General features: G+C 47.0%; 2 protein-coding genes across 6 annotated transcripts in view; one reads left to right on the top strand and one right to left on the bottom strand.

Annotated features, from left to right (window-relative positions):
* The window catches only part of ANGPT4 (angiopoietin 4), a 313,202-nt gene that overhangs the window by 182,613 nt on the left and 104,232 nt on the right, over positions 1-26,357 (bottom strand). Inside the window, exon 10 of one of the 4 annotated variants that reach the window (XR_014565655.1) lies at positions 22,299-22,323. The exons of the other annotated variants lie outside the window; for them this stretch is intronic. The gene's annotated coding sequence lies outside the window, so the exon portion shown is untranslated. Of the gene's footprint in view, positions 1-22,298; positions 22,324-26,357 lie in introns of those variants that run through there. 4 annotated transcript variants of the gene reach the window in all.
* The window catches only part of FAM110A (family with sequence similarity 110 member A), a 30,281-nt gene continuing 25,314 nt past the window's right edge, over positions 21,391-26,357 (top strand). The window contains exons 1-2 of one of the 2 annotated variants that reach the window (XM_083744620.1): positions 21,391-21,405; positions 23,212-23,343. The gene's annotated coding sequence lies outside the window, so the exon portion shown is untranslated. Of the gene's footprint in view, positions 21,406-23,162; positions 23,182-23,211; positions 23,344-26,357 lie in introns of those variants that run through there. The other variant, XM_083744627.1, reaches the window with a different exon arrangement.

The raw sequence follows: 26,357 nt of genomic DNA, 5'->3' as shown, positions 1-26,357 counted from the left end.
AGAGCAGTTGCTTTGGAAGATTATAATCAGGCACCCGCACAACATGACCAGTCCAACGAATATGATGTTGAAGAATCATTGCTTCCACACTGCTGATGTTTGCTTCTTCCAGTACACTGGCATTAGTTCGCCTGTCTTCCCAAGTGATGTGTACAACTTTTCGGAGACAGATTTGATGGAATCTTTCGAGGAGTTGCAAATGGCATTTATAAGTGGTCCATGTTTCACAGGCATACAGTAAGGTTGGTAGTACAATAGCTTTGTAAACAAGCATTTTGGTTTCCCTGCGAATGTCCCCAATCTACCCCAATTATCACATGTTTTCCACAAGCACCCATGAGCAAAGGGGCGGCGGCCTTGGTGGTTTGTTTCAGACCAAAGCTTCAACTAGTCCATGTGTCGGCAAACTAAGGCTTGTGGGCCGGATCAGGCCCAATTGCCTTCTGGATCCAGCCCATGGACAGTCCGGGAATCACCACGTGGATCGCCAGTGGGCGTGTTCTTTCCCTCTCCCTCACACACCTCCTCCCTCCCTCCTCCTGGCTTCTCCCTGCCCTGCCTAAAGAAGGAAGGGGGCTGGGCTTTGTTGGTGCCAGCAGCAGCGCTCAAGCGGCCGCCATTTTAAGCAGCCCCTCTCTGGAGCCCTTTCGTGTGCCGCTCATCATCCTGCCACCGCCACCAGCCCCTGCCTCTCGCAAGACACAGGTAAGCAGCCAAAGGGGCTCGTGGTGCCCTCCATCATTTTTTATTTTTATTTTTAAAATATAGTCTCCTCTCCGTGCTCTAGGGATGCAGGTGGGAGAGAGAGAGAGAGGGCTGGCTTGGGGGGGGACTTTTGCCTTCCTTTCCTCCCCCCACCCCGTTAAACTCCTCCCCTGCATTCTTAGCCAGCTGCTTCTCCGCACATCCCTCTTGTGCTTCTTGTCCCTTCTGTGTTTTTCCTTCCCTCCCCATTTAAAACGTGGTGACAAAGCACGGATCCACATGGATCCTCAGGATTTTTGCATTGGGTCACCCCAAATTCACCATCAGATCACATAGCATGTCCATGGCTACATCTTGCACCAAAAAAATCACGCACCCACTGTTGCCTAGGGTCACAGTGGTGCAAAAACGTGGTTACAAAGCACGGATCCACATGGATCCTCAGGATCTTTGCATTGGGTCACCCCAAATTCACCATCAGATCACATAGCATGTCCATGGCTACATCTTGCACCAAAAAAATCACGCACCCACTGTTGCCTAGGGTCACAGTGGTGCAAAAACGTGGTTACAAAGCACGGATCCACATGGATCCTCAGGATTTTTGCATTGGGCTACTCCAAACTCACTGTCAGATATTAAAAATCTTTATAAAATAGAGAATTAAATACATACAGAATGTTAAATTTTCAGTTTCGAAATATTAGTACTAGTTTAGTACTGTATTTCTATATTACTATAGTACTGTATTAGTTATTTTCAAATACTTAAATATTTTTAGGGTGTAAGACCCAATTAAAGCCCGTTATTTACATACAGTATTACAGTATTTACATACAATATTAGGCATACTGTATTAACTTTATTAACTGTATTAAAGCATTAACTTTAAGATATTATTTTTATTTAATGAACCCTCAGCCTTATTCAAAGTAAGCTTAAATTAGCTATTTCACTTATTAATCAAAGTGCTATTACTGTGCGACAGCAATATTTTATGTTTTATTCTTTTAATGATAGTTTAGGATTTATTTAAATATCATTTCAGTCTTTTCAGAGCTATATATTCACTGCTCTGTAATAGTCTATAAGCATAATTGTTACTGTAAATTAAATTAGCTTTTTACGAAAATACCGTGCGTGTTTTTGTTTTGTTTCTTTTTTCAAAGCCAAAAAGTGTTTCAGGCTTGTCGAGTTTCCCGGAGTGTGGAGTTATAGAGAGTCGAGTTTTCGGGGTTCTAATGTTGATCATATGACTCTAAAATACTTTAAAAAAACTTTAAAACTCACTAATTTTCATCTAAAATTTAGAAAACTTCCCGGGGCAGGACCCCGGTATGGGGCCCCCCAATATTTTTTATAAGTCGGCGCCCCTGGAAAGTAGCCAAGATGATCAGGGGGCTGGAACAACTTCCCCCAACAAGGAATGTCGGGCACTTTTTAGCTTAATAATAATATTTTTTTATTTTATACCCCGCCCTTCCCAGTTCAAAAACTGGGCTCAGAGCAGCTAACAACAAATTTAAAACACTTAATTATAAAAGCAGCATAAAATACAGTATAGAAACATGAATAACAATAAAAATAAAAAATAAAAAATCAATTAGATAATCCCCAGGGGTAGCTGGCTGAATTAGCTTAGACAAAAACAGCAAGTTAGGCAGCAGGGATGTGGCAGAGATGTAAACAATGGTGCATGCGAAGATGGTAGATTGTGAGGCAAGGTCGAGGCTCCCCTCTTTTTTCTCCTTCCTCTTTCCTCTGTAGTGGTTAAGAGCGATAGCCTCGTAATCTGGGGAATCGGGTTCGCGTCTCCGCTCCTCCACATGCAGCTGCTGGGTGACCTTGGGCCAGTCACACTTCTCTGAAGCCTCTCAGCCCCACTCACCTCACAGAGTGTTTGTTGTGGGGGAGGAAGGGAAAGGGGAATGTTAGCCGCTTTGAGACTCCTTAAAGGGAGTGAAAGGCGGGATATCAAATCCAAACACTTCTTCTTCTCCTCCTTCTCTCCTCCTTCTCCCTGTGTTGGCTCTGGGGTTTTCCTGGCCCTGGATCACCACTGGGCAGTCAGGCGGGTCGCTGGGTGGCTAGGTGCTCTCGCTCCTGGCTCAATTTGGGTCATGGGGGGGTCATCAGAGATTCCCCTAGTTGACTCGCCGGGCATCCCCGGTTCCCCTTCAGCAGCGGGGGTGGCAGTGGTAGTGGCAGCATCCCAGAGCCAGCCTGGTAGCACAGTTGGCTCTGGCTGGCTTCAGGAGCTGCTCGCTGCTGTGACGCCCGCCATTTTGCCTCCCCGGAAGTCCCCATATGATGTGTTTTGAACCAATCACGCAACATTCATCCCCTGCTAATAAATCTGCAACACTTAAAATATAAATCCGGAGACATTAAATGAAATCCAGGGACGGATTTTGTCCGGGGACAGATTTGTGTATCTGGGGACTGTCCCTGGGAAACGGGGACATCTGGCAACCATAACTTAAGAACACTTCAGTCAAGGCATCACAGGTTTGTGGCATAGTGGCCTGTTACAAGTAGTTACCTTAAGCCTTTGCTACTGGCACATGCTTGGAGCATTTGCAAGATTCTAGTCCTTATTTTAAATCTCTCTCTCCCACCCATATAATCCTCTCTCAGTCTCAAGGATTAATCTGAGTCATCATGACTCACTAGGTCTAAATCCTAGGATTTTGACTCTCAATCTGTTTTCATAGAATCATAGAATTGGAAAGGAACCCGAGAGTCATTTAGTCTAACCCCCTGCAATGTAAATATCCTTCTTAAATTCTTGTGCCCAGAACTGAACACAATAGTCTAGGTGTGGCCTGACCAAAGCAGAATAGAGCGGGACTATCATTTTCCTTGACTTGGACACTAGACTTCTCTTGATGCAGCCTAGAATAGCATTTGTTGTTGTTGTTGTTGTTGTTGTTGTTGTTGTTGTCATCGTTGTTTGCTGGTGCATCACACTGTTGACTCATGTTAAGCTTGTCCAGTAAGACCCCTAGATCCTTTTCAGATATCCCACTGGCAAGCCAGTTGTCCCCCATCTTATATTTGTGCAGCTGGTTCTTTCTGCTTAAGTGTCAAACCTTACATTTGTCCCTACTGGGATTCGGGGGGGGGGGGGAGCACAGTTCTCCAACCTGTTACGGTCACTTTGACTCCTGATTCGGTCTTCTGCAGCATTAGCTACCCCTCTCAGTTCGGTGTCATCTGCATATTTGCTGAGCATCCCCTCAATTCCTTTGCCCAAGTCGTTTATACAGTGGTATCTCAGGTTACGGTGACGCGGGTGGTGCTGTGGGTTAAACCACAGAGCCTAGGACTTGCTGATCAGAAGGTCGGCGGTTCGAATCCCCGCGACGGGGTGAGCTCCCGTTGCTCAGTCCCTGCTCCTGCCAACCTAGCAGTTCGAAAGCACGTCAAAGTGCAAGTAGGTAAACAGGTACTGCTACGGCGGGAAGGTAAACGGCGTTTCCATGCGCTGCTTTGGTTTGCCAGAAGCCGCTTAGTCATGCTGGCCACATAATCCGGAAGCTGTACGCCGGCTCCCTTGGCTAATAAAGCGAGATGAGCACCACAACCCCAGAGTCGGCCACGACTGGACCTAATGGTCAGGGGTCCCTTCACCTTTACCTCGGGTTACCGATGCTTTAGGTTACAGATGCTTCAGGTTACAGACTCCGCTAACCCAGAACTTTGCTTCAGGATGAGAATAGAAATTGCACGGTGGCAGTGGGAGGCCCCATTAGCTAAAGTGGTACCTCAGGTTAAGAACAGTTTCAGGTTAAGAACGGACCTCTGGAACGATGATGAGTTTGGATGAGTTTGGATTTGATATCCTGCTTTATCACTACCTGAAGGAGTCTTAAAGCGGCTAACATTCTCCTTTCCCTTCCTCCCTCACAACAAACACTCTGTGAGGTGAGTGGGCTGAGAGACTTCAGAGAAGTGTGACTAGCCCAAGGTCACCCAGCAGCTGCAATTGGAGGAGCAGGGAATTGAACCCGGTTCCCCAGATTACGAGTCCACTGCTCTTAACCACTACACCACACTGGCTCTCTACAACCCGAGGTACCACTGTAAACACATTGAACAACAACAGGCCTAGGACAGAACCCTGCAGCACCTCACTTGTCACTTTCCCCCCCAGGATGATGAAGAACCATTCATGGGCACTCTTTGGGTTCGGTCAGTCATGAAATCCACCTGTTATTTCATCCAGCCCAAATTTTACCAGCTTCTCTGCAAGAATATCATGGGAGCCTTTGTAAAAAGCCTTCCTGAAATCAAGATACAGTACATTCCAAGCATTCCCCTGATCTACCAAGCTTGTAACTTTATCATTGTTGGGACTTGGTCCTTGGCACATGTCCAGTCATAATAGAAAGGAAAATGTCTCTGATCATGTACAGAGAGCTTTTTTCCCACCACAGCAATTGCCTCTTCCAATTCCACATAAGTACTCCTACTGTCTCCTATCTCTGCCTAGGACTGCCAACTGACCTGAAAATATTGGCTTCATTTGCTCCTGGGCCTACATATTATAATGCCAACTGATCAGGAAAAAAAACAAGCTGCCCTGCGTCTATGCCTCTAACAGCTACTCGCTCCTTAGAAATCAGCAGGTGAAACTTTTCCTGGCATGGAGATAGCATGTTCATCAGCTCATTCTGCTGTTCCAGATGCACAGGAACAAGGTCCAGTTAAAAAAAAAAAGTTGACAATCCTCTCTCAGCCCTGAGGAAAATCCCTCCTCTGACGCTTCTCTTAGGAAGAAAGTCTCTGTTGATAGCAATGGGGGATTCCCTGCTCAAAGCAAAGTGCAAGCTTTGACTGCCGTCTTAAACTCAATGACAGTAAAAGCATTTTTATCCCATTCTCCAGGGAAAAAAACAAAAGCAAAGCTCCCCAGAGCAGCTTACACATCTCAGTGATAAACTCTGGGGCTGAACAGGGGATTCTTTCCAGGCCCCTGTGGGGCAGTGTGAGGAGGCACCTCTCTTTGGGGCAGGGGAGGGCAGCTCAGAGACCAGGGGCGGCAGCAGCTGCTGCCCAGAGGACCCCCAAGGAGAGGGGAGAAGAGAGGAGGCTGAGGGAACACTCCACAAGGGAGGGTGTTAGAAAAGGGCTGCCAGCTCTGCAGGCAAGGGGTGAAATAACTGGGATCCTGAGCCCCACAGGGGTGATGCAGGAAGAATGTAGTTGGTCAAGGGAGCTGTGGACCCAAAAAGGTTGAAAACCTCTGCTGTATGGGATTGGTAGAGAAGAGATTTTCATAGAACTGTAGAGTTGGAAATTAAGGTCTAAAATATATATACAGTGGTACCTCGGGTTAAGTACTTAATTTGTTCTGGAGGTCCGTTCTTAACCTGAAACTTCTTAACCTGAAGCACCACTTTAGCTAATGGGGCCTCCTGCTGCTACCGCGCCGCCGGAGCACGATTTCTGTTCTTATCCTGAAGCAAAGTTCTTAACCCGAGGTATTATTTCTGGGTTAGCGGAGTCTGTAACCTGAAGCGTATGTAACCTGAAGCGTATGTAACCCGAGGTACCACTGTATATAAAAGATAAATGTTCATAACTGCATGTATAAACCACATGTCTGAAACCCCACAGAAAATGTCCCGAAACCATTTTGTCCCTCCCAAATTGACCTCAAATATTTCTCTGCAAGGTCAAAGGAAAATAGAAAAGCCTCCCCATTGTCTTTTCCTTCACAAATCCTGCCTTGAGGGTATGTCTGTGTATGAATAGAGGGAGCCTGTGACCTGGCTCAGTTCCTCAGTATTTATCATTACAAAAGACTGTCCAGGCTCCCCAGATAATCCAATCAAGTGACCATTAACAGGTAACCTGCCAGACAGGAGATAAACAACACACTCAGATTTCTGTTGTAGACCACCCTTTCTGCGATGTAGGTATGATGTATCTGGGGGGTGGTATTGGGTTACACCCCTTCTGTGATGTATGTATGATGTGTCTGGGGGTGGTCTTGGACTCCAGGGTGGGCAATTTAAAATGTCTATATAAGGGCAGGCACACCTTTGTTCTGTGTCCTCCTCCTTTCCTGCGTGTGAGAGGAGCACCCTGTTGCAACAGATCAATAAAGATCAAGCTTACTAGCTGCTTTGCTTCTCAATATTCTCTGGTTGGCCTCTGTTATTTTCTCCGACCGATGGAGAACCTACAAAGGACTCTATAAGGGCTCTTGTGTCCCCCATAAGGGAATAAGGGCAGATTTTTGTTTATTACAGAAGGGACCCCTGGGGAGTGGAAATATCTTGGCCCAAATGTATATATATTTTAAAAAATAATATTTATTAAATTTTCCAATAAGAACATACAAGTACAAAACAACTACAATAAAAACAAACACAAACAAAAAACAAGTATAATTTCAAAACTTATTTTCTTAGCCTTATTTCCCCGACTTCCTCATACCTCACCGTTTTGTATTCTAGTTTCATTATCCCATCAGCAACTCCATTCCCTTATTTCCCAAAAGTTTTTTACTAATTCCATTCCTTTTCTTACTCTAATGTCTCTGAAAACCAATATTTTTAAGTCCATGTCAATCTAACATTCTTTAATCTTGTAATATTTATTAAGATAGTCCTTAAATTTCTTCCAATCTTCTTCCACTGTCTCTTTCTCCTGGTCTCGGATTCTGCCTGTCATCTCTGCAAGTCCCATGTAGTCTGTCATCTTCATCTGCCATTCTTCCAGAGTGGGTAGATCTGATGTCTTCCAATACTTTGCGATAAGGATCCTTGCTGCTTTTGTGGCATACAAAAACAAAGTTCTGTCCTTCTTTAACACCACATGGCTGACCATACCCAGGAGAAAGGCCTCTGGTTTCTTCAGGAAAGTGTATTTAAACATCTTTTTCATTTCATTATATATCATTTCCCAGAAAGCCTTAATCCTTGGGCATGTCCACCAGAGGTGAAAGAATGAGCCTTCATTTTCTTTACACTTCCAACATTCGTTATCTGACAAGTGGTAAATTTTTGCCAGCTTGACTGGGGTCATGTACCACCTATATATCATTTTCATAATATTTTCTCTCAAGGCGTTACACGCCGTAAATTTCATGCCGGTGGTCCACAACCTTTCCCAGTCAGCAAACATAATGTTATGACCAATATCTTGCGCCCACTTAATCATAACTGATTTAACTGTTTCATCCTGCGTATTCCATTTCAACAGCAAGTTATACATTTTTGATAAATTTTTAGTATTGGATTCTAACAATTCTGTTTCCAATTTCGATTTCTCCACCTGGAAACCAATTTTCTTATCCATCTTATAAACCTCCATTATTTGGTAATAGTGGAGCCAATCTCTCACTTTATCCTTTAATTTCTCAAAACTCTGCAGTTTGAAGTTACTACCCTCCTGTTCTAAAATTTCCCAATATTTCGGCCATATACACTCCATATTGAGTTTTTTCACAGCTTTTGCCTCCATTGGTGAAAGCCACCTTGGAGTTTTACTCTCCAGTAGGTCTTTATATCTGATCCAAACATTGTACAATGCTTTCCTGACAATATGATTTTTAAAACCTTTATGAACCTTAACTTTGTCATACCACAAGTATGCATGCCACCCAAATGTATAAAGCAGATTGGAAGAAATTTAAGAAATATTTGAAAAAATACGTTAATATTTAAATCTTAGAATAGCTTTGGAAGTGGATATAGGCTGGTAGGGTTAGATGTAGAAGATAGTTTATTTTAAAACAGTATTATTTGTAAGTGACAAAATGTGAAGATTTTTATGGTTAAAGTAAGCGTGATTTTTTAAAAAAATGGTTAGATATTAAGATATATGTAAACTGCTAAAGATGAGGTAAAATGAAAATCAGATGGGGGGGACTTGGGGGAAGCCCACCTAACAATGTTTAGAAAAAATAAGGACAATGTTTGTATTGTTTGTTTTTCTGTTTGTGTTGTTTATTTGTGTTATAAAATGATATTTTTTTGGGGGGGGGGGAAACCACACAAATGTATAATGCAGGTGGGGTCCTCCATACCTCCCCCCCCCCCCGTGCCTGCACTGATCCTGTTAATTCAGTCCACCCGAGTGATGCAATCTTCATTTTTTAAAAAAGTAAATAAAACCCAATCATCACATCTCGTTCAGGCCTGCCTTAGCTGCATTTGTCCCAGATCTCAGAGCGGCTCCAGACCTGCTCTCAAGGACGTTGTCAGTCTGTGTGTGTTTGTGTGTGTTTACTATTGTGTGCATCTGAAAGTTCCTGTGCAGGGTTTGGCCCCTCTCAATCGTCCCTGGGTTATTCCCAGGCTGGGTGAGGCTGTTTGGGCAGCACCGCCGCATGACTGACAGGCTCAAAAGAGGACAGTTCGGATCCAGGAGAAGCGTGTCAGGGCAGATCCCTCAGGAAGTGAGTGGCAGACAGGCCGGAGCCCCGTGGAGAGTGAGGACAGCTGCACCTTCCGCCAGCCGGCTTCTTCCGGACCAAGCTCACCCCAGGAGGTGGAAATCTGCAGCCAGGAGCAAAACCAGGTCAGGCTATTTTGGAGCAAACAGATCCAGGCATGATTTTCTGTCTGGCTGAGCACAGCTTTCGTATTTCGCTCTGGAGAGAGAGAAGACAAGACTTCTTCACGCAGTGCATAGTGAACTCTATGCCACAGGAGGCTTTGAAAGATTAGGCAAATTTGTGGAGGAGAGGGCTAGTTGTTTAGTCGTGTCCGCCTCTTCATGACCCCCTGGACCAGAGCACGCCAGGCACTCCTGTCTTCCACTGCCTCCCGCAGTTTGGTCAGACTCATGTTCGTAGCTTCGAGAACACTGTCCCACCATCTCATCCTCCGTTGTTCCCTTCTCCTTGCGCCCTCCATCTTTCCCAACATCAGGGTCTTTTCCAGGGAGTCTTCTCTTCTCATGAGGTGGCCAAAGTATTGGAGCCTCAGCTTCAGGATCTGTCCTTACAGTGAGCACTCAGGGCTGATTTCCTTCAGAATCGAGAGGTTGGATCTTCTTGCAGTCCATGGGACTCTCAAGAGTCTCCACCAGCACCATAATTCAAAAGCATCAATTCTTTGGCGATCAGCCTTCTTTATGGTCCAGCTCTCACTTCCATACATCACTAATGGGAAAACCATAGCTTCAACTATATGGACCTTTGTTGGCAAGGTGATGTCTCTGCTTTTAAAGATCCTTTCTAGGTTTGTCATTGGCTATCGATGGCTTTTAGGCATGATAGCTGTGCTCTGCCCCTGTAGTTTGAGGCAGCAACTTTAGATCATAAGGCGAGCCCTGCTGGATAAATGGAACAAATGTAGCCCACTCCCTATTGGTAGGAGAAAGTAACAGAGGCTAACTGGAGTATATTGAGAAGCAAAGTGGTTAGTAAGCCTGATCTTTATTAAAGGAACTGTTGCAACAGGGTCCCCACTCTCCACACGCAGGAAGGAGAACCCTGGACAATGGTGCGCAAGCCCTGATACAGACTTTTGAAATTGCCCACCCTGGAGCCCAAGACCAGCCCCCCGAAACATCATACATCACAGAAGGAGGTGGTCTACTGCAGAGGAGACGGTCTACAGCAGAAATCCTGTCTGCCAGGGTATCTGATAATGGTCACTGATTGCATTTCCTGGGCAGCCTGGCCATTTTTTCTGTGATGGTTAAAACTTTAGTTCACAGGCTCACCCTATTCATGCACAAATACACCCTTAAGACAGGGTTTGCAAGCAAAAAGACAATGGGATGGCTTTCCCCATTTGCCTCCCTTACTGCAGAGGAATATTTGAGGTCATTGGGAGAGTCCAAATGGTTTCAGGATTGTTCTCCTATACCATTTCAGGCACACCATGGTTCATATATTTAGATATGTGTGCATTTATTCTGTATTTGAAACCTTAAAATCATTATAACAGGGTTGTCCCACATGGAGCAAAAGTTTCCCTTCTTGCAGGCGGTTGGACTAGATGACCCTCGTAGTCCCTTCCCACTCTATGAGTCCGTGAATTCTGTGAATTCTACTGCTCCTCCCATAGCTACAGCAAGATAATAATAATAATAATAATAATAATAATAATATCTTTATTGTCATTGCCCCCTCTCGGGGACAACAAAATTACTTGGCTGCTCCATCCACCCAGGTAGGGCACTCCACACAAAATCAAAACAACTATAAGGTAAAGGTAAAGGTAAAGGTACCCCTGCCCGTAGGAGCCAGTCTTGCCAGACTCTGGGGTTGTGCGCCCATCTCACTCAAGAGGCCAGGGGCCAGCGCTGTCCGGAGACACTTCCGGGTCACGTGGCCAGCGTGACATCGCTGCTCTGGCGAGCCAGAGCTGCACACGGAAACGCCGTTTACCTTCCCGCTAGAAAGCGGTCCCTATTTATCTACTTGCACCCGAGGGTGCTTTCGAACTGCTAGGTTGGCAGGCGCTGGGACTGAGCAACGGGAGCGCACCCCGCCGCGGGGATTCGAACCGCCGACCTTTCGATCGGCAAGCCCTAGGCGCTGAGGCATTTACCCACAGCGCCACCCGCGTCCCAAAAACAACTATAAAAACACTAATTAAAACAATACAGTATAATACAGCAAGGAAGATTAGATGACTTTCAAAGTCCAGGCTTCCCTTTCAGGGCCGAGATCGCTCTGGAGAAGAAGCTGTTCTTAAGACGGCTCGTTCTTGTCTTCATCGTCCTGTATCTCCGTCCCGACGGCAGGAGCTCGAAGAGACAGTGACCAGGATGCGATGGATCTTTTACTATGTCCAGTGCCTTCCTATGGCACCTTGTGGCATGAATCTGCTCTAAGGTGGAGAGTGGGCTCCAAAGCTTGGCTCCAAAGCAGCAGCCAGTCATGGCTCCTGGTCTCTTAGTGCATCCTCCAGCAGCTCATGGATAATATTAATATTAATATTATTAATAACAATAACAATAACAATAATAACAAATAAATAAATAAAAATAATTTTTTTATAACCTGCCCATCTGGCTGGGCTTCCCCAGCCACTCTGGGAGGCTTCCAACACAATATTAAAATACAGTAGTCTGTTAAACATTAAAAACCTCCCTGAACAAGGCTGCCTTCAGATGTCGTCTAAAAGTCTGGTAGTTGTTGTTCTCTTTGACATCTGGTGGGAGGGAGTTCCACAGGGCATGCACCACCACTGAGAAGGCCCTCTGCCTGGTTCCCTGTAACTTGGCTTCTCCCAATGAGGGAAATGACAGATGGCCCTCGGCGCTGGACCTCAGTGTCCAGGTAGAGCGATGGGGGTGGAGACGCTCCTTCAGGTATACTGGACCGAGGCTGTTTAGGGCTTTAAAGGCCAGCACCAACACTTTGAATTGTGCTCGGAAACATGGCCTTTGTCCTCCCTCTTGTTCCCAGCACACCTGCAGTAAAAGGACACTTTTCCTGTCACCTCACACTTCCCTCTGTCACCTTGGCAACCCCTGTTTTGCACAGACCTGAGCCCCTTTGATGTGTAAATGCATGGCCATTGTTTTATAATAGCTTGCAAGGGCGGTTTGCATTAGGAATTCCTTGTCTGGCACAGTTCTGTAGCTTGAATTTCCCTCTCCTCTCCCCAATATTACCTAGATTCTGACACTCATTAACTTCTTGGGTTTAGGGGTGTCTCCCCCACAACGCAGTAAAATTCAAATCAGTAGGAATTAAGCAAAATCCAGTTCAAACTGCTCCGTTTAAGTCACGCAACAAAACTGACAAACTTCATCTAGTGACGCAAGCTTCTAAGAGTCTGATAGCTATTTGCACGGCCAGAGCCCTCCTGCCACCCCCTTGCCTCTTAGCGCCCCCACCCCACAAAATCTCATCCCCCCATCCCTTTGGGGGTGGGGAACTTCCCAGTTTGGGAATCACTGGTGTATACTAATTCACTCCTGTGCAAGGCCTGAAAATATGTTGGAGAAGCAAGATTTTGCTCTGAATGCTTATATGCATGGACCAGCAAACTAAGGCCCGGAGGCCGGATCTGGCCCATGGACAGTCCAGGAATCAGCGTGTTTTTACATGAGTAGAATTTGTCCTTTTAGTTAAAATGCATCTCTGGGTTATTTGTGGGGCATAGGAATGTGTTCATTAAAAAAAAAAAAAACCGTATTTTTTGCTCTGTAAGACTCACTTTTTCCCTCCTAAAAAGTAAGGGGAAATGTATGTGCATCTTATGGAGTGAATGCAGGCTGCACAGCTATCCCAGGAGCCAGAACAGCAAGAGGGATTGCTGCTTTCGCTGTGCAGTGATCCCTCTTGCTGTTCTGGCTTCTGGGATTCAGATTTTTTTCCTTCTTGTTTTCCTCCTCCAAAAACTAGGTGCGTCTTGTGGTCTGGTGCGTCTTATAGAGTGAAAAATACGGTAGTCTGGCCCCCCACAAGGTCTGAGGGACAGTGGACTGGCCCTGTGCTGAAAAAGTTTGCTGACCCCTGCCTTAAACAACCCGCTTACAATGGGGACCAGGGCCAGCCCACCCAAGAGGCGAGGTGAGGGGACTGCCTCAGGAGGCAGAATCCACCAGGGCAGCAGTTTCCAATGCAAATCTTTCTTGCCCCCACTGTTCCTGATGTAGATCTTCCCTCACCCATTCTTCCCTAGCCAGGAGTGGGCGTGGGACACCATTTTGGAGGCTGCCTCAGGTGCCAAAATGTATTGGGCCAGCCCTGCTGGGGTCTCTTCTGCTTGTTCCAATTTGCTTGTTTCGGGTTTGCAGCCTGCGGACAAATAAAAAAATGATTGATGCACAACCGTTTCTTACAAGTCAAGACCGTTCTTGCACCAGGGTCCCTCCCTCTCGCTCGCTCTCTTCCCAGGTTTTGCAATATCCGCCCTCCCTTCCCCACAGGTGGGTGGGGTTTGCGGCACCAAGCGAGGCTCACCTGGGCGGGTGCCACCCACCTGCCTGAGCTGGCCTTTGACCCGCCCCCGGCCAGGGAGGACAATGGACAGGCGGGGGGGGGGGGGTAGGCCTAAGACCAAAGGAAAAGAGGCTGAATCCTGGCCTCAAGCCTCTTTTGCTGCTCTTCCTACTGGGATCCTTTGCTGATATTTAATACCAAAGATCTTTCAGAGGAGCCTAAATCTTCCACAGAGTCTGACACCTGCAAATATCACCTTGCCATGATCTAGTTCGAGAAATCATCGGAAAGAAAGCCAGGCTGGCTTTATTACTATTAATAATAATAAATTTTATTTATACCTTGCCCTGCCCGGCCAGAGTCAGGCTCAGGGTGGCTAACACCAATAAAATCACAATGGGGGGAACCAATTTAAAATACAGGTTAAAGGTAAAGGTAAAGGGACTCCTGACAATTAGGTCCATTCGTGACCGACTCTGGGGTTGCAGTGCTCATCTCGCTTTACTGGCCGAGGGAGCCAGCGTACGGCTTCCGGGATATGTGGCCAGCATGACTAAGCCGCTTCTGGCGAACCAGAGCAGCGCACGGAAAGGTGTTTACTGCCGGAGTGGTACCTATTTATCTACTTGCACTTTGATGTGCTTTTGAACTGCTAGGTTGGCAGGAGCAGGGACCGAGCAACGGGAGCTCACCCCGTCGCGGGGATTCAAACCGCTGACCTTCTGATCGGCAAGTCCTAGGCTCTGTGGTTTAACCCACGGCACCACCCGTGTCCCAAAATACAGGTTAAAATGCAATTTAAAATGCAACCTCATTTTAAAAGTAGCCGATAGATCAAGACCACAAGGGGAGAGCAACATAAGGGTTAGACTGAGTCCAAACCAAAGGCCAGGTGGAACAGCTCTGTCTTGCAGGCCCTGCGGAAAGATGTCAAGTCCTGCAGGGCCCTAGTCTTTTGTGGCAGAGCGTTCCACCAAGTCGGGGCCAGAGCTGAAAAGGCCCTGGGCCTAGTTGAGACCAATCTAACCACCTTGTGACTTGGGACCTCCAAAATGTTGTCATTTGTGGACCTTTAATAGCAATTAGAAGGAAGGCTAGCTAGAACAAAACCCCTTAAGCCCATTACGTCCAGAGGGATTTGAAGCGGGGGGGGGGGGGGTGTGTCTTTGCAAACACAGTGTTACGGTAAAATCTGGGTGCGAGGCTGCTCTGCCACTCAGCTCGTCGGACTAAGTCCGCGGGTCCCTGTGGAGGAAAATGAGCTCAGCCGGAGACAGGAGCAAGCTGCAGAAGATCCAAGTTTATTGCGCAACAGGTTCAAGGCGAGATTGAACAGTGAGAAAGGGGTGACATGAACTTTTGAAACTTCCCTCCATGCCCCAGAATACAGTGCAAAACACATCCCAATTACATCATGAATACATTAAGAAGAGGGTGGGTTACACAGATTACATCATGAATACATTAAGAAGAGACAAAAAAAAAATTCCTTCCAGTAGCACCTTAAAGACCAACTAAGTTAGTTCTTGGTATGAGCTTTCGTGTGCATGCACACTTCTTCAGATACACAGATACACTGTGTATCTGAAGAAGTGTGCATGCACACGAAAGCTCATACCAAGAACTAACTTAGTTGGTCTTTAAGGTGCCACTGGAAGGAATTTTGTTTTGTTTTGACTATGGCAGACCAACAGGGCTACCTATCTGTAACATTAAGAAGAGGTTGGGTTACACAGGATTAACATATGGAGGAGGGAGGAATATGCAGAGCTGGAGATATGCGCAGATAAGCACATCCTGAGTACGGTGATGAGAAGACAATGGTCCATGTACTGGCATTGCCTGGAGGAAAGGCTTGGCAGAGTGATTTGACAGGATTAGGGTCTTGACACCTTGCTTGAGGGATTATGGAGGACAGGGGAGGTGTCATGGAGTCCTAGAGAAAATGAGCAAATTGGCACGTTGATTTTCTATGAATTTTATAGATTTTAGTCCCTTTTGATATTGACAATTGGAAATAAATGGATATATTGTAGCGAAGAAGAAGGTGAAGATGACATGCCCCCCCCCTTCCGTATCACACAGAATCATAGAATTGTGCAGTTGGGAGTAACCCCCCCCCCAAAGGGTCATCTAGTCCAACCCCCTGCAATGCAGGAGCCATGTATCACATACCGTATTGCAAATGGGCCACTGGCAAGGCAGAATATCTGCGCTGCATGCAGAAGTCCCCAAGCTTAGTCCCCAGTATCTCCAGGGTGGGCTGGGACTGGGAGAGATCCTAGCCTGGAATCCTGCCAGTCAGTGCAGAGTACAGTGATACCTTAGTTCTCAAACACCTTGGTACTCAAACAACTTGGAACCCAAACACGGCAAACCCAGAAGTAAGTGTTACAGTTTGCGAACTTTTTTCGGAAGCCGAATGTGCTCCGTTTTGAGTGTTACACTGAGGTTTGTCTGTTTTTGCTGTTTATTTTGCATTTTTGTTTTTGCAGCTCTTTTGTTTTTGTGACTATGTGGAACCCAGTTCAGCTACAGATTGATTGATTGTGTGACTGCAGTACATTGTTTATTGTTTTCATTTAATGGATCAATGGTCTCATTAGATGGTAAAATTCATGTTGAATTGATGTTTTAGGGGTTGTTTTTAAAAGTCTGGAATGGATTAATCCATTTTGCATTACTCTCTATGGGAAAGCACGCCTTGGTTTTGGAATGCTTTGGTTTTGGAACGGACTTCTGGAATGGATTAAGTTTGAGAACCAAGGTACCACTGTATAAAATACTTAAAATCAATGATTAGCTAAAAGCCTGGTTAATGTCAATATTCCACAAGTTTGGATAGGCTTGTCTGAAACCTTTGGGAGCTGCTGCCAGTCAGTGTAGGCAGTATGAGCTAGATGGAACAACGGTATGGCTCAGCATAAGGCTTCCTACGTTCTAACAAATGGCCACTCCTCAAGAAAAGGGCGGCGGACGTGGCAACAGCCCATAATCGTAATCACAGTGTCCCGATCCTTGACATTCCTGCGTGTAGCGGCCATGAGGTCTAGGAACTTGCACAATCCATTGAAATGTAACAAAAGCAGGATGGTGTTCCAGGTAATGGATTCTGCGCTTGCAGAGGAGTGCTGTGGAGGCGCAGAAAACAAGTTGCACCCTATGAAAGCAGTTGTCTGCCAACCTTTGCATAGCTTATCATTTTGTCAGCAAAGGAGATGATCTGAAGAGAGTATGACGGAGGAAGGATGACCGAGCTGCGTGTAAGAAGAGTGGGGCTGGCTATAAAGATAAGACCCACCCCTGCAAAACCAACAGAGCTTCCCTTCTCTTCCTTTTGCTTGCTGTTGCTCAATGGTTATCATTCACCCAAGAACCTTTTCCAGCTTTGAAGTTTCAACACTCAAATCGAAGCAGCATTTCTGACGGGCACCAAGGTTTGTTTGATTGGGAAAGAGTTTGAGCAGGCGATCTGGGCCTTCCATGACCAATTTGTAGTGGAAAGCGAAGAGTGGCAACACAGGAAGGACAGAATTTGAGGCACAAGCAGCGCACACTGCCGTTAACCATTTGCAAGCCAAATCCACAATTTCCAGTGGCTACCAGCAACTACCCTAACAATAATAATAATAGTAATAATAGTAATTTCTTTATACCCTGCCCACCTGACTGCGTTTCCCCAGCCCCCACCAGAATATTAAAAACACAATAAAACATCAAACATTGCCTTCAGATGTCTTCCAAAAGTCAGGTGTCTATTTCCTTGACATCTGATGGGAAGACGTTCCATAAGGCGGGCGCCACTACCGAGAAGGCCCTCTGCCTGGTTCCCTGTAACCTCACTTCTTGCAGGGACAGATAGGTAGCCGTGTTGGTCTGCCATAGTCAAAACAAAAAAAATTCCTTCCAGTAGCACCTTAAAGACCAACTAAGTTAGTTCTTGGTATGAGCTTTTAGAAGGTCCTCGGAGCTGGAGCTCAGTGTCCAGGCTGAACGATGGGGGTGGAGACACTCCTTCGGGTAAAATGGGCTGAGGCCATTTAGGGCTTTAAAGGTCAACACCAACACTTTGAATTGTGCTCAGAAACATACTAGGAGCCAATGGAGGTCTTTCAAGACCGGTGTTATGTGGTCTCGGTGGCTGCTCCCAGTCACCAGTCTTGCTGCCGCATTCTGGATTAGTTGCAGTTTCCGGGTCACCTTAAAAGGGAGCCGCAGGAAGATAGATAGATAATTTATTACGGTCGGAAACCAACTTATAAAACACACTTGGGGGTACAATCCCAGAAGGAAAACAAACATTTAAAACAATGTACAACAATAAGTTTAAAATTTATAAATGTGATAAGCGTATAGACACTTAAAACTTTAAGATAAGCTACCGCAGAGAGATGACCCAGAGTCACCCATGGAACCGAGTTTGCGGATTTTCTTAACGAACTAGTTTGGGTTAGGGGATGGTCTGTGCCTACAGATCTGTACACAGAATCTGGTGACCATTCGGGTCATCTTATGATCTTTGGCTAACAGGAAAAGGTCGATTTTTTTGCTTTTCTGGTAGGTCAGTGAGCCTCACCAGCCGGGTAGCCCCAAGTAGAGCGCATTGCAGTAGTCCAAGCGGGAGATAACTAGAGCATGCACCACTCTGGTGAGACAGTCAGCTGAACAGAACCCCTCCTGAGATACATTTCAAAGTGCAAAATTGTTGTTGTTGTTGTTGTTTAGTCGTGTCCGACTCTTCGTGACCCCATGGACCAGAGCACGCCAGGCACTTCTGTCTTCCACTGCCTCCCGCAGTTTGGTCAGACTCATGTTCGTAGCTTTGAGAACACTGTCCCACCATCTCGTCCTCTGTCGTCCCCTTCTCCTTGTGCCCTCCATCTTTCCCAACATCAGGGTCTTTTCCAGGGAGTCTTCTCTTCTCATGAGGTGGCCAAAGTATTGGAGTCTCAGCCAGACATCCTGGAGAGTGAAGTCAAATGGGCCTTAGAAAGCACTGCAAATAACAAGGCCAGTGGAAGTGATGGTATTCCAGCTGAACTATTTAAAATAGTTGCTACACTCAATATGCCAGCAAGTTTGGAAAACTCAGCAGTGGCCAGAGGATTGGAGAAGATCAGTCTACATCCCAATCCCAAAGAAGGGCGGTGCCAAAGAATGCTCCAACTACCGCACAATTGCACTCATTTCACACGCTAGCAAAGTGCAAAATAGAGTGTCCCTATTCATTTCCCCCCTCGGCCTAGCTTCCCCCACCCATGACAGCAAATACGCCCCCTCCAAGCATTCGGCGCGATAACGGCTGTGTTGTATTTGATTCCCCAAACAAAGGACTTATTTGTAGGACTCTTTGTTGGACTGAGCACTGGGTTGTGGGCTTGGCAGTTGGTGCCAGGGCTGGACGCCTGCCAGCGCAGCAAGAATGTGGAACAGTGTGTGTGTGTGTGTTTTGTGTGTGTGCCGCGGGTCTTCCACATGGACTGCGAAGCTTCTGCAAGAAATGGAGAGACTTTTTTCCCTCCTTGCTGAAACCATCCCCCCTCCCTGTGACACACACAAATGTTCCCAGCAAGGCCAGGTGGGAAACCCTTTTGAAAAGCACCATTCACTGCCGGCCAGAAGTTGAGGAAGGGCTGTGGCTCAGTGGTAGCACACATGCTTTGCACGTAAAGACTCTCAGGTTCGATCCCTCATAGGATCTCCAGGTAGGACAGACTCCTTGCCGGAAACTCTGGAGTGCTGCCAGCCTGTGTGGGTAATACTGCACAAGATGGACCAATGCATAGCTGTCAACTGTCCCTTATTTGGCGGGAAACTCCCTTATCCCAGCGCCGTGTCCCGCTGCTGTCCCTTATCGATAGGTAAAGGTAAAGGTACCCCTGCCCGTACGGGCCAGTCTTGACAGACTCTGGGGTTGTGCGCCCATCTCACTTAAGAGGCCAGGGGCCAGCGCTGTCCGGAGACACTTCCGGGTCACGTGGCCAGCGTGACAAAGCTGCATCTGGCGAGCCAGAGCCGCACACGGAAACGCCGTTTACCTTCCCGCCGGAGCGGTCCCTATTTATCTACTTGCACCCGGAGGTGCTTTCGAACTGCTAGGTTGGCAGGCGCTGGGACCAAGCAGCGGGAGCGCACCCCGCTGCAGGGATTCGAACTGCCGACCTTTTGATCGGCAAGTCCTAGGCGCTGAGGCTTTAACCCACAGCGCCACCTGCGTCCCGTCCCTTATTGATAATGTCCCTTAAATTTCTCGGATTTCATACTCGCCTGGCTGGGGAGGGAAGCAGCGGCTCAGGATCCTCCACCACGAGAGAGAGAGAGCGCTGGCGCCATCGTCCTGGCACAAGGAGTTCCATCGGCCCTTCCCTGCCCAAGGCGGGGGGAGGGAGAGAGACTCTCGCCCACGCTGCCCACGAGCCTGGAGGCGGCAGCGGTGGTGGCGGTTGAGGAGGTGGCCTGAGGAAGGAGAAAGAGGAGGGGTTAGGACGCAGAAGGGTGGTGCTTCAGTGGTTGCCGTGGCGCCGCAACCACCTCATGCTGGATTGACAGCATCTGTCAATCCTACCAATGTATGTAACTCTTTACAATAGCAAAATCCCTTGTTTGGGCTGCTGATCCCTTATTTTCGAGGCTGCTGGTCCCTTATTTTCAAATCTGTAAGTTGACAGCTATGGACCAATGGTCTGGCTCAGACTTGTGGGTCCGAGCCTGTCTTGTAGGGGGGGTAGAACTAGATGACCTTTGGAGTCCCTTCCAGCTCTAGAATTCTATGATTCTATGAAGGCAGCTTCCAATGTTGTTAGTGGTGTTATTTATTAAATTTATATCCCACCTTTCATCCAAAGATTATCTTCTTCTTCTCTGGCAATCCCTCTAATAATAATAATAATAATAATAATAATAATAATAATAATTTATTTGTACCCTGCCCATCTGGCTGGGTCTCCCCAGCCACTCTGGGCAGCTTCCAACAAAGATTAAAAATACATTATAATGTCATACATTAAAAGCTTCCCTAAATAGGGCTGCCTTCAGATGTCTTCTAAAAGTCAGAGAGTTGTTTATCTCTTGGACATCTGATGGGAGGGCATTCCACAGGGCGGGTGCCACCACCGAGAAGGCCCTCTGCCTGGTTCCCTGTAGCTTTGCTTCTTGCAGTGAGGGAACCACCAGAAGGCCCTCGGCACTGGACCTCAGCGTCTGGGCAGAACGATGGGGGTATACAGGGCTGAGGCCATTTGGGGCTTTAAAGGTTAACACGAACACTTTGAATTGCGCTTGGAAACGTACTGGGAGCCAATGTAGGTCTATCAAGACCGTAGCTGAGTAAGATTGTCTTCCATAAACACGGTTTTAACAATGAGCCCATAAATGACTGTGGAGGCCAATTCTGGATCCACGCATCCTTCCAGGAGCTGATCACAGTGTGGATTTGCCAAGTCTTAGCTCATTTCTCCCTTGTGTCCTGAGTTCGAGTGTCTTCAAAGCCCATGACACCTTTGGTAAAGGCTGTTCTCCAACTGGAGCGCTCGCAGGCCAGTGTTTCCCAGTTGTAGGTGTTTATACTACATTTTTTAAGATTTGCCTTGAGAGACTCTTTAAACCTCTTTTGTTGACCACCAGCATTACGCTTTCCATTTTTAAGTTCGGAATAGAGTAGTTGCTTTGGAAGACGATCATCAGGCATCCGAACAACATGACCAGTCCAACGAAGTTGACGTTGAAGAATCATTGCTTCGACGCTGGTGATCTTTGCTTCTTCCGGTACTCTGGCATTAGTTCTCCTGTCTTCCCAAGTGATCACAGGGCAGTTGGCAACATAAAACCATGATGTTATTATTATTGTAATATATTATTAGAATTCTAATATATTATTAGAATTGTAGAGTTGGAAGGGACCTCCAAAGGTCATCTAGCCCAACCCTCAGCCCATCAACTCTTGTATTGTTTGCACTAAACCTCAGTGACTGTTTTGAGCCTCCTGCAGAAGGCTTTCCTGGCCATGCCAATTGGCATGGTCTTTAGCCCTTGGAACCTCCTTCCTAGAGGAGCTAGACTGGCTTCTTCTTGCTGGGAGGTGAAGAATTATTCCTGCAGGCTTTGGGCGCTCTTGCAAGATAATGAATTTTAAATAGGGCTTTTATTATCTGTAATTCAACTGGTTTGCTTTTATCTTAATTCTGTAACTGTTTAATTATTCTCTAATGATGATCTTTTACTGCATATTATTCATCTCATTTTTAATCTGTGCAAGCTGCCTTGAGCCCCAGTCCAGTGAACAGGCAGGATATAAACAAAATAAGCAAAATAAGAACCACTAGATATGCCACCTTGAACTCCTTGGAGGAAAGTCAAGCTATAAATGCAGCAAATAACTCAGATCAATATACTATAATAATTTTGAATTCTGGTGCTGGAGGAGACTCTGGAGAGTCGCATGGACTGCAAGAAGATCCAACCTCTCCATTCTGAAGGAAATCAGCCCTGAGTGCTCACTGGAAGGGCAGATCCTGAAGCTGAGGCTCCAGTACTTTGGCCACCTTGTGAGAAGAGCAGACTCCCTGGAAAAGACCCTGATGTTGGGAAAGACGGAGGGCACAAGGAGAAGGGGACGACAGAGGACGAGATGGTGGGACAGTGTTCTGGAAGCTACCAGCATGAGTTTGACCAAACTGTGGGAGGCAGTGGAAGACAGGAGTGCCTGGAGTGCTCTGGTCCAGGGGGTCACGAAGAGTCAGACACAACTAAACCTGTTAGAAGTTGGTGTGATTTTTTTTTTTTTTTCATTTTTTTACCCTCCTTAATTTTAATGTCTCTGTGGTTGGCTGGAAGTCGCTTTGGGTTGCCCTGGGTAAGAGAAAGCGACTGACAAATTTAATAAATACTACTAAATAAATAATAATAATTAATAATAATAATAATAATAATAATAATAATAATAATAATAATAATAATAATAATAGCAGCACTCATCGGCTGAGCTGAGTAGTAGGCGCTGCAACCAGCTTGCCTTTCGCTCCGCTGCGCGCAAAGGCCACGCGCGCTTCCCATTTAGCCCGCCCGGCTTTCCGGACGCCTGTCTCTCCCCAGATCCCCGGAGATGGATGTCGGAGGGGCCATTCCTTGCTGCGCCCGGGATCTGCCTTCCTCCTCTCTCTTTCTAGGTCACGCTTCGCAATCCGCCCAGGGCAAAGAGGGAGCAGGAGGCGGAGGTGGGGAGAGGCGGGGGGTCAGGCCGTCTGTCTTTTAATGTTCAGCTTGTCTGAACGCATCAGCTGGAGAACGAGGCGGGCGCGCCCGGCAGATCAGCTGGCGGGGACCTCCCCCCACTCCCCATACCGGGAAACCTCCTCCAAAGTCCAGCCTCTTTGACCCCAGGGGGGCGCGCATCCCCGCAGGGCGCAGGAGGCTTTCCAGGGGAGATGAGCCCAGGTGAGATTGGCTACGCCAAGTGGGGCCGCCCCTTGCGCACTGTCTCGTGGGAACGGGCGGCCAGTTGGTTCCCCCATGCGCGGATTTCTTGCTGCTCCCAGGCGGGAGAGAGAGAGAGAGAGAGAAAGAAAGAGAGAAAGAAAGAGAGAGAGAGAACAGGAAGGGAAATTCCCCAGGTGAGTGTAAACAGGAAGTTGTGCAATGAGGTTACCTGAGCCCTTAGGTCAGCTGGCTAAGTTTAACGCGCGCCTGCACCGAAGAGAGCAGTTTATTACCGAGGAGCTCCTGGCTGGCTGGTCGGTCGGTTCTCTGGAATCCAAGAGTCTCACCTGGGACAGGTAAAATGCCAGCCCTTGGAGGACTCCCTTTCTCTCTCTCTGGTTGATCATTTTTGAGAACGAGGTATAATCTGGGGAGGGGAAGGAGACCGGAAGGGCAGCTGTCCCAAGAGGCTCGAAGCCAGATGGTTCTTTTGAGTAGCGCAAGCCTCCTGCTTCCTAAATCCACGCCTCCCCCCCCCCCAAAAAAAAATGCATTTCTCGCAGGGCTTCAGCTGCGGCGCGGCAGGCAGAAATTCAACAGATATAGTGCAGCGCTTTCTTTAGTGGTGGAGTGCGCTCCGCCGGTAGGAGGTCGTTCCCAGGGTCGATATTCATCGCTTCCAGTGAACAGGCTGGGAAAGATCTCTCTGGCCAAGAGACCCTGGTCAGAAAAAGAGACCAAGCAAGGAACTGGCTCCGTATCGTTTAGGACAGCTGTAGACTTTTAGTCTTATTTTGATCTGTTTTAATTGCTTTCATTTTCCAAAGCAAAGGCACGCAGTTTGGTTTACTTAGGGACAACAGCCGGATATGTATGGTGGACTGGGGAAGCCTCAAAGGTGGATATTGGAAGAAAGGAATAGACATTTCCTAGGGTTATTTCCCACGAGGCGAGGTTGTGTGTTATGGCACCAGAGTGTGTCCTTTTTGACCTGCAAAGGAGTCTCTCTCTGTCACCACCTCTGAGTCGATATAATTGGTGAAATAGCACTGTCTTCCCTTTGGTACCGGATCTAAAAATTCTGCTTTACTGATTATTGAAACCCTGAAGACATTATTACTAGTGCATGTTGTGTAGTGGCACACACTCTGAAGCATAAAATGCTGTGGTGTTTGAATGTGTGAGCCGAGTTTTATTGTGTATAAAAATATTCGTATACCTCTGTATGATTTTTTAATTTTTAAATCACAGCAGTTTACTGCAATAAAACCTATAAAAAAGTTTAAAAACGGACTTACCCCAATAGATAAGGAAATATATTCTGCAGTGGCGCAAATTTGCAGCGTTAATTAGCTAGAGGGGTGCTGGCCAACGGATCCCAAAAACGAGGGCTTCTTTCCTTTCTTTGTCCAAAAAATATGAGAGGCTCTGCAGGTTTTGCTTATTAATTGAGCATTACTGATTCCAGAAGTGTGTTGTTTCCTCTTTCACACCATAGATCTTGTAGGTTCCTAAAAGAGGAACATCCTGAGGGAGGGAACATTTGCTTCTTCGCTTGGTTTGGCCGTGTAACTTGGCTCACTGTTTAAAGTCACCTACGTTGCTTTATAAAGGTGGTGGTTGTTGTTGTTTTAACACAAGCCAGCAGTTCTGGCATGATGCACCTCAGAGGTGCTTTTCTTGAGCCACACTATAATTAGGATAAGCCGGGCAGATGTGGGACAGAGGAATAATTGCTGAGCAACACTGTTATTATCAAATCCATATAAGAGCGTAAGACAAGACGGCCGGATCAGGCCAATGGCGTATCTAGTTCAGCATCCTAATCTCACTGGCCGTCACTGGCTCCTGTGGCAAGGAGTTCCATAGTTGAACTGGATGCTGCGTGATTACACCAAAGCTGCAAGCGTAAACTTACAGGGTGTGGGCCTATTGAGAACAGTGAAAACGACTTCCGAGTAAGCATGCATGGAATTGCACTGCCGGCAGGTAGTTTGTGGAGTTGGAGCAGCAGCAGCAGGGAGCCTGCAAAGGGATTTTCTCAAAGAGGGCAACATGCAGAACACCCTGCTGGGGTGGGGTTGATCTAGGAGAGAATCATACATTGCATATATAATAGGGAGTACAATATGGTCAACCCACACAGAGCAGACGTATCGGAGCCTGGGAGTTTGGGGGTGGGGCCAACTGAGACCGGGGTGGAGCCTAGTAGTGTCTCAATGGCACAGGATGGCACCTGGTGAGTCAGGGCAGGGGCAACCCTCACATACATTTGGTGCTGACCTTTAAAGCCCTAAACGGCCTCGGTCCAGTATACCCGAAGGAGCGTCTCCACCCCCATCGTTCTACCCGGACACTGAGGTCCAGCGCCGAGGGCCTTCTGGCGGTTCCCTCGCTGCGAGAAGCCAAGTTACAGGGAACCAGGCAGAGGGCCTTCTCGGTAGTGGCACCCACCCTGTGGAACACCCTCCCACCAGATGTCAAAGAGAAAGACAACTACCAGACTTTTAGAAGACACCTGAAGGCAGCCCTGTTTAGGGAAGCTTTTAATGTTTAATAGCTTATTGTATTTTAATATTCTGTTGGAAGCCACCCAGAGTGGCTGGGGAAACCCAGCCAGATGGGTGGAGTATAAATAAATTATTATTATTATTATTATTATTATTATTATTATTATTATTGTGCACACACACAGGCTGGGATCCTCAATGGCGCCTTTTTTCACCCAGGGCAAAAACCCCAGCTGGCCCTCTCCTGTAGCTATGGCACCGGGTAAGGGGACAGTCTGTGCCTTGTGCTTCCGGGTGAAGCAGGATGCCTTGGAGAAAGTGGTCAGAAACGCTTTTCTCCGTCTCTCGCAACACTAGAATTCCTGGACATGCAAGGAAGCTGAAAGCTGGGAGGTTCAGGGCAGATAAAAGAAAGGACTTTTTCACGCAGTGTCTAGTTAACCTGTGGAACTCCCTCCCACCGCAGGCAGTGATAACCACCAGCCTAGTTGGCTAGATTGGACAAATTCATGGAGGAGAGGGCTATCAGTGGCCACTAGCCACCATGGCTAGGCCCTGCCTACACGGTTGAGGGCAGAAATGTTTCTGGTTGCTGGTACTCCGCAGTCTTGTGTTCAAATCCTGCTTGCATGTTTCGTATAGGCATCTGGTTGGCGGCTCCTGTGTGAACAGGATGCAATTGGCCTGATCCTGCAGGCGCTTCTTATGTTCTGACATCCGGGGCGCCAAGAAAATAGAAAAAAAGAGCTGTGAAAATAGGCTGGTGAACCGTGCTACCACCCCTGAATCTGGGTTGGGCTAGATGGGTTGGGCTAGATGACTCGTGGGTTCCCTTCCAACTCTACAATTTTGTGATCCTT

Source organism: Podarcis gaigeae, assembly GCF_964106915.1.
Source record: "Podarcis gaigeae genome assembly, chromosome: 6".
Classification (NCBI taxonomy): domain Eukaryota; kingdom Metazoa; phylum Chordata; class Lepidosauria; order Squamata; family Lacertidae; genus Podarcis; species Podarcis gaigeae.
This window is presented reverse-complemented; position numbering and strand designations above follow the sequence as displayed.